We start from the raw sequence: 12,890 nt of genomic DNA on the forward strand, positions 1-12,890 counted from the left end.
CAGATGTTAGCTCAGGGCCAATCTTCCTCACCAAAAAAAAATAAACAAATTATTTTTTAGTACTTTCTGTCGTGAATTCTTTACTTCAATCAAATTCAGTCAGACTCTTCTTTTTATTTCTGTGTCATGGCTCATGGGGTTCCTTCCATCTGAACTATCCTTTTCTCTTCCTGAACAAATCATAACCATCCTCAAAAGTCCAGCAAATATTTTACCCTTTCAGTGATGTCTTCTTAAATCCTCAGAGAGAAAGTAGTTCTTTCCCTCCTATAAAATCACAAAATGCAGTTGATTTGTATGTTTCAGTTCCCATTTTGTAGTGAACTGTGTGTCTGAATTATCTTTGCCTTTCTCCAACACACGATGTCCACTATATTAAACACACTTATAACTACCAGGCCCAGACCAAAATAAAATGCAAAGCACTTACCTAAATTTGTAAATTCAGATTTTTGTTGCCTAATCTTTGAATGTATATTTCTTGTTTGATTGGTTTAATTGGACTATTCTTGAGTGGTATCATTTACTTTATAGAAAAATAATACAAGACTGAGAGATAGCAGCACTTACGTGGTAATAACTAATTAATAGTGGTCTATAGGAAACTCCTTAACATCTTGTAGCAACCTTTAGTCCAGCACTATCGAACAGACATACTGATCTTCCTTATTTCTTTCCTTGGTAATGGAGGATGATCTAATTCATCTCAGAGATACATTTGAAAGTCTAAACTGTTGACTTATCCTGGAATGAAGCTTTCTTTTCTAGGACAGGAAAGGCAACGCGGTTAGTGTGCAATTGCTGTAATGTGTAGGAAACACAATTAAATTTAATTAAGCAGGTTTAATGACCAAAATGTTAATACAGTTCTAGTTTATAATATCCGGCCTTAATGTGTGTTTTGTCTGATGAATTCATAGTGCCTCCCAACATTCATTTGGCTTGACTTTGTTGCCTGTCACAGAAGGAAGTTGAATGGTTCAGAGAGAAGAATAAATAATTCTCCTTCTTGTGTAACATGTTTATTTATGGCACATGAGGGTTATAATAAAGTAGAACAGTTAGGCAGACTAGCATCTATCCTGGAGAATAAGACATGAAGGAGCTAATGAAAATGAAAAGAAGAGAATATAAACACAGATCAGGTAATTATGCTTCCTCATTAACTTCCTTTGCAATCTTGTAAGTGAAATTAAATATCCCAGCATGTTTAGGAGGCTGAACATATTCCATTACTAGGATTTACCTGCTAATAAAATAAAAATATTCTGCTTTTTAGATTGAAATTTGGGTTAATTCTATTGCCTTGCCATCATATCCTAATGGCATCAGGCAATTAGTACTTCCTAAAGGCATCAAAGTTATCTTCTAGAATAAGCACAAAGTCATGAAACTTTATAAATTGCAGTGCCAAGAATTTTGTGTGTACTTGTTCTGTGCATTTGCCTTTTACAATGAGGAGTTTAAATATGTGATTCTTTAAAGGTAGTTTCACAGTGTTTCCTTCCGTCTTCAGGGGAAATATCTAATAAAGATGAAAAAAAAGTTATTTTATTTTTTTCTTTTTGGAGAGCAATCATTTTTGAAATACGTAGCCCTTTGCTTGAATAAGTAGCTCCAATTTAAATAAAATATATTCCAGTATTACTTTATCTTTTAGGGATTTAGATATATCTTTGATAGGTGACTAGATAGAGGAGAGCAGAGAGAGAATTTTGTGCTTCCTTCAAATAATATCATATGAAGTAAATGTATATAGTGCTTAAAAAGGAGATTTGGTTCTTGGGAAGCAGTTAGATGATAATGATGTGGGGAAAGAATCCTGGAAGAAAGGCGTCCAGAGGAAGTAGTAAAGAGGGACCTTGACACAATGCAGCGCTTCCCCAGCAGTGGTCCTCATACCATCTGCACTGCAATTAACTGGAATACTTAATAAATATGTGAATTCCCAGGCCCACTGAAAACACACTGGGGCAAATCCTTCAGTGCTGGACAAAAGCACCTGGAATTTAACAGACACCTTTGGTGAGTCTGAGGCACATTAAAAATTGAGAACCATTGCTAATGAAAAAGTACATTTTTAATTTTTTATAAGTATAATAAAAACTGTTTTAAAAAACATCAAGGCACTTATCTTTACTACTTTCTCCATCTCTTCTTCCCTTTTTAACTTAGCATTTCTGCTTCACGGTTCTCTGCAGACTGTCTGCTTTATAGTCTACCAGGTGGAAGATGTTCACATCACAAAACCTGTCTCTATATCTCTGTTCAAGAAACAAGCCACCTCTGAGACTACACTCTTTTGGCTTCAAGTCCACATTTCTAGGGAAGGGATTCTCATTGGCTCACTTGGACTGAATGCCTACCCTCTGTCCAATGAGCTACGGCAAATAAGACAGGGCTATGAAATAAAACATGGTTACATGGTCCCACCCTAACTACCCATGAATTCATTTACAACATATATTGAGCATATGCTGTTTAACAGAGAGAGGACACTACAACCAAAATAAAATAGTGAGCAATTAAGACTGAGGGAGAAAAGTTTCAAAAGATGGGCAGATAACTTAAAACATGTCAACCAAAAGTAGCAAAGTAGTGGTAAAAATCTGTGTCCAACAATAAGACAATAAGGTAAATGGTAACATACATCTACTAAATAGAAGAGCAGAAGTTCATTCTTAGAAGAATATATAGAATGAAGGAAAACTGTTCCAGATACGTTGTTATGCTAGAAACACACACACAAATTATAAGGCAATAAATCTCTGTTGTTTTAAGCCACTAAGTTCGTGGTAATTTATTATGGCAGAAATAGAAAACGAATATGACAAAGGAGACAGATAGGTAGATAGACAGGCAGATAGAATGCTGCCATTATATACCTATATGTGATAATTATAGTATTATCTTAACAGCAAACTAAATACCCATCACAAGAGAATGGATAAATGAATGATCACATATTTATCTTCAAATGCTATATATCAATTAAAACAGAATAAGCCAAATATTCATGTATCAACATATCAAAATATCATATTGAATGAGCAAAACAACTTATACAACAACAAGTAAACTTTCATACCATTTATGAAATTTGTTTATTAAGCTGTAAACACTGCATATTGTATGTGGAAACTTAGAGTCAGTAAAAGTTCATTGGAAGGTTACCCATCGAATTTGTTATAGTGGTTGCCATTGTGAAGATAGGACAGGAAATGAATCTGAAGAAGATTCCAGAGACACCTTAAAATAGATCTGAAATGTTTTAGGTTTTTATTTTTAAAATTCTAAAGTGAACATATATTAAAAAAAAGGTAGAAAGAAAATAGAAAGATGGGAGGTAAGTAGGGAGGAGTGGAGGGAATAAGGGAAGAAATAACATGTGGAAACCGAATGCCCTGAAATTAAGCTGAAACATTACTTTGTGCTGTGTAAATTTAGGCAAATTACTTGAGTTGTCCAAGCCAAAAAAATATAATTTTTTTCAGTCTGTTGGAAGAATTACAAGAGATAACTTATGTAAAGTGAATAATAAAAGTCTTACACATGGTAAGGGCTTAATAGATACTAGTTATTTCTCCTTTCCCCAAAATTATCTCTGAGTACATCCGACCCCTCTAGGTACGTGTCTTTGTCAGATGGAGAGGGAAGGATAGATGCTACACCTAGTGCAAGAACTTATTAACCTGATTCACAGAGACATTATTACAGGGTGGTAGACAGTGCAGGGTAACTGATTTCATTTTAGCTTTATAACAATAAATTCAGGAAGGCACTGGCCCAAGCTGTGCAAGCTCAGGGAGATTGAGAGTGAAGGGTGAGAAGTTTGTCCAGCTCTATCTCTTCTGTGTATTATCCCTTCACAATCATATCATGCACTACACTATAGATGAGCAGTGCCCGGCCCAGGTATTGGGCTCCCCAGCATGGATATAGGCAAGACTGCATCCTGAACTCTATTGGCTATATTGGGCCTAAAGGAGAACTGTTGAGCTTCCTAGTTCTGATCTTTACTTTTTCAACCATATTATCCACAAATGTTGGTCTACTGTTCAGCACCTTTTAGGTAGACGAAAGTGCTTAATCCTTCATGCAATTGTAGAACGCTACAAACTCTAATTTATGTCCTATCCAATGCTAGAGGAAAACTGTTTTCACCACTATTTTGTCTTCTTGACCTTTCTAATGGCGGTCAAGGATATAGGAGGCTAGTGTGACGGTCATAAAATGGGACCAGTAGCTCTAATCTTTTGTCTGTCAGATGTCTCGGCATCTCTAAACATACCATTTTTCCCTTATCTACATTGATTAATTTGGAGATAGGAATGTAACCTACTGGGATGTTGAGGTATTAGTCAGACTTTTGAGATAAAAGATCCTACTCTTTCACACTGGACTTGACCCTGGAAGAATAAAGCCATAGGCCTTATGGTAGCAATCTGTCTACTAAGAGGAGTTTGCAATTAAGTCAAAATGGAGGAGAGAAGAGTCAACAAGTGGAAACAGACCAGGTCTAAATACCCATTAGCTCTTCATATCAAGCTACAGTTGACCAGATCTTTTCCTGGACTTAGTTTTGTAAAGCAATAAATTAACATTTTCCTTTGGACAGTTTTAACAGGGTTTTCTGTAACTTTGAAATGAAAATGGGATGCATTTCCTTCCTTATGGTATACATCAGCCAAAGGAGTTAGTCTGGTAGCTCCAGGTGAGAAAGAGTGCCTGAAGGGGCTTATGGATCCTTCCCAGTAGTATTGAGTGATGTCTTGATTAATAGCCAGGTTCTCACTGAGGATTTAAATATGTGTCCTCTCTTAGCTCATTTCATCCCTTGATCCTCCTTTGGGGCTACATCTTGCTTTCTATAATCCCTAATCCCTGGAGAGTTGGAAGTGGAGATTTGTTGAATGCACAGATATTTTCTTTCAAAATCCACAGTCTCCGTGTGATTCCTTAGTGCTGTGCTCTGCTTGATATTGAATTTTTGGTACCTCCAATTGCCTGAAGCTTCCCTGGACTTCCAGCATTCTGAGGCTACTGTTCTTTGGAGGATATGTTGATTATTTCCCAACTAACAGACGGGCCTGAGGAAATCTCTGGGCATGGCTAAGTTCCACGACTGAAGGGTATGAACATGGAACAAGCAGATGTTCAACTGAAAAAGGCAGGGGCTGAGAGCAAGCTCTGAAGGAGGGCAAAACTGGTACCCTGAAATTTGGATGAAAAGAAACCAAGAGTTAAATAATCATGGAAACAGTTGAATCTAGAAGGAAGAGCCACACAACAAAAGGTGGTCAAAGGTAAAGGAAGATCTACAGGGATAAAAGGACCCAAACACATTTAGAGATATATACTATGCAAAATTAAAAGAAAGAAAATAAGAAACTCACTCATTGCTACTTCTGATAATCTTTTTTCCAGCTTCTTCCACGTGTGGAAATTTGATCTGCTTCAGACTTCCCAGCCTCTGAAGAAGGATGCTTTTCTGTATTCCAATCAGCATCTGATTTTTCCACCAGGCACATGGTGTGTTTCCCGACAACCGCTTTGTCCCCATTTGGAGTTCCTACTCCAGGTACTACAACTTCCTTTGGTTTCAAGGAAGATTGAGATGAAACTTTGCTTGCGATTTTCTGGGTTTAGAGCTAAGTCTTTTTCCAACAGTTCTCCAACAACCAACTGGTTGTCCAACAAATCAATTCAATTCTGACACTAACTCCCCTGAGTTAGGACTCCACAGGTTAAGGACTCAGTCCCATAAGTCTGCCCCCACTGCAGATTGGGAGAACCAGCAAAAATGGGGTCCTCAGCTTATCGACACTTCTGCCCAGCCAGCTACAAATTTGGGAGTTCTTTCAACCTCCCTTTCCGTTTCTATTATCCACTAGAACAACTCACAGAACAAAAAAAGATCACTATACTTATGATTACAGTTTTATCATAAAGGACACAAGTCAGGAACAGCCAAATGGAAAACCTGGAACAGAGTCAAATATATCTTTTACTGTACCAAGAATTTCGCTCTGAAATTCCAGATCAATTAAAACTTCCATGTCACCATTGTTCTCTATTCTTGGGTCTTCATTATTTTCTGGACAGATCAAAACAATGTCTCTGAAAATTATTTAAAATTACATGGACCGATTAGTACTTTTTGATGAAAAAAATCAGTTTATTCATATATTTTATAAAATCAACATGTAAAATTCTCCATGAGCTTTGCAATGATTCTCTTTTGCTCTAACTGACCATTACGCTCTGAAAGTCTGTAAGTCAGCCTAACAAGTTACACTAGTCATTTCATCTTGGCTGCAGTTATTCATGGCTTTCCTATTTGTATATTATTTGCCTGTTATGATTTCACTTGTTCAGTTTGCATTTCCATAGTTACTACTATATTGCATAATATCTTCAATTCTAAAAGTTGATTATTGACTTTTATTATTCAAGATATATTAGATGCTAATAAGTAACCACAAAACTCAGTGGCTAAATAGAGCCAAATGTTGTCTTATACTCGTTTCATGTCTAAAAAACCAGCAGGGGGCTCCCTCACGATGGTCACCAGGGCTAAAGACCTTCGGAGGCTTCCTCTTGATCCCTGTTTCTTAGAGTGCCATGAGAGAAGGAAGAGAACCTGGCAACTCATGCACTGGCTCTAAAAGCTCTCGCAGAGTGGATGTGTGCCATCTGTCCACATTTTATTGACTAAAGCCCAGTGAGTCTGTCCCTTGGCTTAATTTCAGGTACCATGATCCTAACAGGTTTGGGTAGAAAATCCAAACATTCAATCTATTTTCCTGGAGCGATTTTGACTAATTGAAAGTATTTTTTCCCCATGTGTTGCTATAAACCATTCAGAGGTTTAATAATGAGCTTGATGGCCATGCCATTGATTTGATGCTGCCAAGAGTCTGAGTTTTAATTGGCCTTTTTAATGCAAAGCATTTCTCCATTTTACTTTTTACTTTTTAGAGTTGAGAAGCAGTTCTACTTCCAAATCAACAAGTCCTTGTATTTGTAGACTTTTCCTATTTCTTTGAAAATCTATTTCCTTGAGCTCACTTTTTCCTTCTGATGTCTTGCCAGATATAGCCAATAACAACCACCACATATCATTAACATTCTATTTTCCTACCACTTCTCCTAGGACTACAAATTCATGAGGTACGTGAATTGTCTTCCAAGCAAAGGTGGAAATGTTACCAAATGTTTTGACCCTGTGTAATGTGGACCATCCTTTTAGGCTCCTATATCAGTTGTCTCCCTACTTGTTGTCTAGGCCTTGTATCAACAGCACATGTTTTAGCTCTGTTGTCACAGCAGTATCCAGTATCAATCAGGATAGATTACATTGACGGATATTTCCATTTGCCCTATTAGATCTACACTTTACACTTCTCTTCACTACTTTGTGCCCTGGGGTAGGAGTGGGGCACTTGATGTTATAATCTGCATCACTGGGTTCTGTTGTCTTCCAGCTTCCAAGAGTGTTCACCAATAGAAGTCATTGGAAGGAGATTGGAGGGTGAAGGGAAAGCAGTGATAGGGTGTTCATTCTCCTGGATTCTTCCCCTTCAGGTCACTATTGTTTGGCTGGATTCCTCTACTGAAGGCGACAGCCTTTGTCAGGGCTTTCCCACATAACGATACTCTCCCGGTTCCAGTAATGAGCTCTCCCTCATCTTGCCCCTTCAGGTATAGGGGTCATGGCGTCTCTCTAATGTTATAAGCCCCAGGCTCCTCTATCATTCCTGATCAGTTTCCCTAACCTCTGATGACCACAACTTCATAAATACACCCTTCATTTAAATCTCCTCAATCATCTAGTTTGAGGGGCTTCCTTTTAGGACTACGATGGATTGGGTCAGGTTTCAGTAGTGAACAATCCCTGAATCTTTGCAGATTAACGTAATAAAATTCCCTTTCTTTCCTAGGCTACCTGTTCCAGAGGTGTGGGCAGGGAGCTCTGTTCACGTAGTCACTCAGCATCATAGGCTTCAGCTTAGCTCACTCTTCCGTGACCAGCAGAACCAAAGGAGGAGTATATGGCTACTCACGCACAGGGCCTTCTACTTCTGCCTGGATGTGACACCCACCATTTTGGCTTACATTTCTAACCTCAAAGAAGTAAAAGTACCACCGTAACATGCAACCAAAAGGATGAAAACTGGAAGAATTTAACGATTACTTTACAAATGGTTCAAAAGTGGTTTTGAAGCATAAAGTTATGATGAAATTAAAGCAAACATTAAAGCTCATGTTAATGTCATACATGTACATTGTTGTAAGAATGATAATAGTGCATATATAGAATATGATTCTGTTTGTACTCAAGCAAGTAAATCTGTTAGTGTAACGATGTTGCACAATTAACCAAAAAGGAAAGTGTATGCTCACAGATAAAGAACTGAAAGTTGAATTGTATTCAGGCCAGTTTCTGAGCCTTCCAGATCTGCTCAGCTCCACTCCAGCCCTGGGCCATGGGAGTAGCCCGAATGATGGCTGTCATTGTTCCCATGGGTTTAAAGGCGAGCTCTGTAACCACTGCATTTGCCACATTTTCTAACATTTCAAATTATCTTACCACCTCTAGAGTGAGAGGCGGGTTTCAGCAAGAGTTCTAGTGCACACTTGTGGTATGAGATGAGCAGCTCCAACCCTTCAGTGTGACCCAACAGGACTCCTGAAAGTGCCAGGTTCCCAGTAGCGACCCAAAGGGGCCAATTAGCAAAATGCAGAAGAGTGAAAAAGGAAATATCACGTGAAATGATCTTGGACCAAAGAAAGACAAAAGACTGGAAAAAGCACACTGAATGCCTGCTTTCCCTTCCTCTCCTGAGAGTTTTGGGATGGTGCTTGTCACGCGGCCCCTCTGCAGATATTTCACAAGACCAAGCAGCCGACTGCACGTCCTGAGAAGCTGGGACAGTTCAGTAACATAGGACTTTCAGTTCACTTGCCCCCTTCACCACCTCACTCCCCGTCACCCTGGCTCTTGTTTCCCTGTGAGTGCACTGTGTACATTCCACGCAGCATTGACGTGAAGCTTTGCCTCAGGAGATATTTGCTAAGAAATCTACGCTTAGAAACCTAGTACCAAGGATGGTCATGGAGAGAGGAACTTCAGGAGGAAATTTGGAGTTGGATTTCCAACCTGCCTGAAAGTAATAAAGACCCAGTTGTTTGCGGGTGGGAAATAGGGTGATAAAAATCCCTGGAACGCGATAGTAGTAGCATTATTAAAAATTTTAGCGGTAAAAAAATTAGTAGAATTTAGGTATATTTGGTGTTTTTGCTCATCATTCTAATTTCAGTCTCCTCTCGACCCTTATTACACTTTTGCCCTGTAGAGTTTCTTTTTTCTCTGCCTCTTATATTTTCAGGTACGTCCGTGAAAATCCTTGCTCAGACTGTTGGCTTTGTTTAATGACAGACAGATACTCTTTATCAAAAGCTATAAGAAATGCTGAAATGTTGGGATATTTACAGATAAAGACCCATTTAATCACATTCCCACAGAGAATGTCGGTTGTTAACAGACTCATTCCAAAAAAGAAATCTACTGAAGTGTATTTTAAATTAGTCATTATCCTTATGCTGGTTTTACAGTTGCCATTGGAATTTTCTGACCCAACTCTGGCTGGTTTACTTCACCTAGCCAGACAGGTAAGCACACCAGTCCAGGTTTTAGTAACAGGATACTTCTCACGCCAAGCTACAAATCAGGTCAAACTCACTAGGAAGTGAAAGACAAAGGAAGAGTGCTCTAGGTAGCAACTGACGTTAACAGAAACTCTGACTTAAAATGGCTCCAACCAGTGGAGGTTATTTATCCCACATAAGTCTGGAGCTTGGCAGTTAATGGTGTTGTTTTACCTACCCAGGCCTTTTTATCTGCCTGTTTTGTCATCCTTATGTGTTGGCTTGTGTCCATGTGTTTATTAGTTTGTTAGGGCTGCCATAACAAAGTACCACAGACTGAGTGGCTGAAACAACAAAAATTGATTTTCTCATAGTTCTAGAAGCTAGAAGTCTGAGGTCAAGTTGTCGGCACAGAGTTGGTTTCTTTTGAAGCCTCTCTCCTGGGCTTGTGGATGGTCGTTTTCCCCCTGGGTCTTTGTATGCTCTTCCCTCTGTGTGTGTGTGTGTGTGTGTGTGTCCCAGTCTCCTATTCTTATAAAGACAGCGGTCATACTGGATTGGGGCCCACCTCAATGACTTCACTGTAATTCAATTATCTCTGTAAAGATTCTGTCTCCATTACTGTCACCTTCTGAGGTACTGGACGTTAGGACAGCAGCATATGAATTTTGGTGGGGGGACACAACTCAGCCTGTACCACTGTGGTTATCACTTTGTGGTCATAAGATGATTGCTGCAGCTCTACAACTCCTATTTACTAAACATATGTATATTAAACAAACAAACAAAGAGAAGAGAAAGGAACAGGGCCTGTTATCTTTATCTCCTTTTTAGGAGAAAAACAAAAGCTTCCCATACCACCATCCCTCGCTCATGTAGTTGACCCATTTATAGAAGATTGGACAGAACTGTGTCACGTGGTCACTCCTAGCTTCAAGGGAAGGCTGGACAAGTGAAAGGATTTTTTAGTATCAATAGCAAAGTGGACAAGGAAAAGGATGATTAAAAATGAGTTTTCAGCCGCTCGAACTACAGAATGTGTTCCAGAGAATTTCATCGAATAGTTAACAAACATATATTTATTGACCCATTACTAACGACAGACACTCTACCAAGCACTCAAGATATGTGAGTGAGCAAAACACAGACCCTGCCTTCACAGAACTTAGAGTGTGGTGTGGAAGACAGACAATTAAACAGGCAATTGCAGTGCTGCACGACAATCGAAAAATATGGAGCCGCAGAGTGTACTATAGAAAAACAAAGGAGAGGCAACCAAACTCGTCATAGAAAGTCATGAAGGGCTCCACAAACTATGCGACATCTATGCTTTTTCCATCATTCATATGCAAGTAACTTAATATGTACTTTGTAGTAGTGTTTTAAGTAGTAAATTGATGTGCCAGAAATCACAAGCACAGGGCTCGGCACAAAATAATTTAAAAGTGTGCGTCTATTTATTGATAATGGTGTTTTGTTTGTTTGTTTGTTTACTATGTCACAATTGCAAACTCCTTTGTACTTTTTAAAATACATTAGAGACTATTTGAAGAGTTCCCTTTCACTCAGTTATTCCAATAATAAAAGGGAAGTGGCTACTATTATTTCTTCATTCTACAGATGAAAAAGTTGAGACATTGAAAAATTAAGTGATTGGCTCAAGGTCACGTAGCTATTAAAAGGCAAGGCTGGGAGTTTAGTCTACAGTCCAGCTTTAAAGATCAGGCTCTTAGCCACCCTGCCATTGGACACTCCTCATCATTCTCTGCCTCTGAGATTTACTTCAAGAGGTGTTAAAAATACACTCATACTAGAACTATAATCTTTCTTGATGTCTGAGTCTCTGTCTCTGTCAATGACCTGCTACTACGCTACTTAAAAAACTGTAGATACTTCCAAGTAAGACCATGGAGTAATCATTTTCTACTGAAATGGCAAAAACGACGGAAGCTCTATAAATTCCATCAGGACATGAAATGCCTTAGTTTTCCTAAGGCTGGTGATTTTCTCACTCATGTCTTCTCTTCCTCTGGGATACACTATAAACTAAATAGTATTCATTTGGCATTCAGACAACTTGGATACCAGATTTTAGAAATTGTTTTGGTTCTTTCTGGGCAATGAAATACAGAAGTTTTGCTTTTATGTAGCAACTAACTCTTTCTTGTTTTGTCACTTTAATTTTATTGTTCTGTTTTCACACTTTGTTTTAATTTTATCCATGCTTGACATGGTAGTCTATTTGGTTCTTTGTTTCAGGAAATAATTAAAGGAAATATATTCAGTAACCATAATATGGCTTTACTTTATTTGTTCAATGGCACACCTTTCAAGGTCAGTAAAGCTTCAATTTTGCTTCACTTTCTTCTGGCTGGGGAGAGAGCCCGGCGAGGTGGCATATGCAACAATGGGATTTGAAGAGTACGTTGGAGAGAAAATAAAAGAGAATTTGTCCTTACGTTTCATTTCTGGCATCAACTATTAAATGTCTACATACTACTTGCAATTACTCATAATCAAATTCTATGCTTTGAGAAGTCAGCAAATCCACCATCCTGAAAATGCTGGTTATTTTTATGCAAATACCTATTGTGTATAAACAATTGTGACTCCAGAAAGTAGACTTTTCTCTGTAGCCAAAGAGAGAGTAGCAAGTTTCTAACTGTAGCTTTTAGAGCTTGCTGCTACCTACTACTCATTTTTCCACAGTGATCTCTAGCCTGGATATTTTGCAAAACTATTTTTTATTTCCAATTGATAGAGGAAGCTTTCATGTCTTGCTCACCATTTACACTATTTGGAGTTATATGAAATGAGTAAATAAAAAAATTGTGTCAAAGAATTATCAAGGTCCCTGATAATTCCCAAGAATGAGCTCTTTTAGTTTATTTTCTATGATGCTACTATTTCTGCTTTACCTTAATGTAGCAGCTCATAGTCCTTATGTTGCCTGTGATAAAGTATGATTTCTATTAAAATTGCAATTGATTCTGTGTAATAACTACATTTTGAAATAGACCTTCTCAGCTTTCTCTTGGCAATGCCTATTTATATTTTAAAGTCTGTATGGACTTCTCACTTGAAGTCAATTGAGTTTTATTACATTTTAATTTTCCTGATACTGTGATGGCATAAATTAACTAACCTCTGATGTGTTTCAGCCTTGCCATTAAGATCTGACAAACAGACACTTGACTGTATTTATGATGGTTGAAGTTTTAGCTCTGTCCATCTCCAGA

At 38.2% G+C, this 12,890-nt stretch overlaps 1 long non-coding RNA gene across 1 annotated transcript; it reads left to right on the forward strand.

Moving 5' to 3' along the window:
• Positions 1-1,054: 1,054 nt before the first annotated feature.
• Positions 1,055-11,941, forward strand: LOC139044980 (uncharacterized). Its single transcript, XR_011502467.1, has 3 exons — positions 1,055-1,145; positions 5,428-5,581; positions 7,944-11,941. It is a non-coding gene; the product is annotated as an uncharacterized lncRNA (long non-coding RNA).
• The last annotated feature ends 949 nt before the right edge of the window (positions 11,942-12,890 follow it).

The sequence above is a fragment of the Equus asinus genome, chromosome 3 (assembly GCF_041296235.1).
Source record: "Equus asinus isolate D_3611 breed Donkey chromosome 3, EquAss-T2T_v2, whole genome shotgun sequence".
NCBI classification, from domain to species: Eukaryota; Metazoa; Chordata; class Mammalia; order Perissodactyla; family Equidae; genus Equus; species Equus asinus.